This window comes from Corvus brachyrhynchos, unplaced genomic scaffold, assembly GCF_000691975.1.
Source record: "Corvus brachyrhynchos isolate BGI_N302 unplaced genomic scaffold, ASM69197v1 scaffold2718, whole genome shotgun sequence".
Lineage (NCBI taxonomy): Eukaryota > Metazoa > Chordata > Aves > Passeriformes > Corvidae > Corvus > Corvus brachyrhynchos.
In genome coordinates, this window is record NW_008239754.1 from 94669 (window position 1) to 95247 (window position 579).

The following is a 579-nucleotide window of genomic DNA, read 5'->3' on the forward strand; positions in this document are numbered from 1 at the left end:
TTGGGGCCGGCCGCTGGCGCGGCCGGTGCGCACGAGAGCTCTCCCCGGGGATGGCAGTGCCGTGCCGCCTGCCTTCAGCGTGCGTGCCCCGGGCACAGGCCTGTTCCTCACCGTGCTCCCAGTCCCGCCTGGGTGATGTGCAGCAGAGCCCTCCAGCGCAGACTTGCACTGGCCCCCTGATCCAGCATGCGGGCTTCACCTGGCTCGGGTAGGTCCATCAGCACGCAGCCAGGTGTCATAGGTGAGCTTCCTGGGGAAAGCTGCCCTTCCCGGGCACTGCTGTCCGTATTCCTGCCATGCCCACAGCCTGTTTGACAGTCCAGAAATCACTGTGGTTTGCCCTGTAATAGTGTTACTACATATATGCAGTTTTCCAAGGAGAAAAGTGAGCCATATCTCATATTTACTGTGTTGACAGCCCTGTCCTCGAGTGCAGCCAGTACAAAAGCACGTTTTAGTGGTTGCATTGCCATGTCACCAGCACTGTGACACACAGGAACACAGATCTCTAGCCATAGCACGCCTCAGCCACCTCTCCCCAGTTCCTGCTTCCCCTCTATCTCTGCAGACCCATCTGCT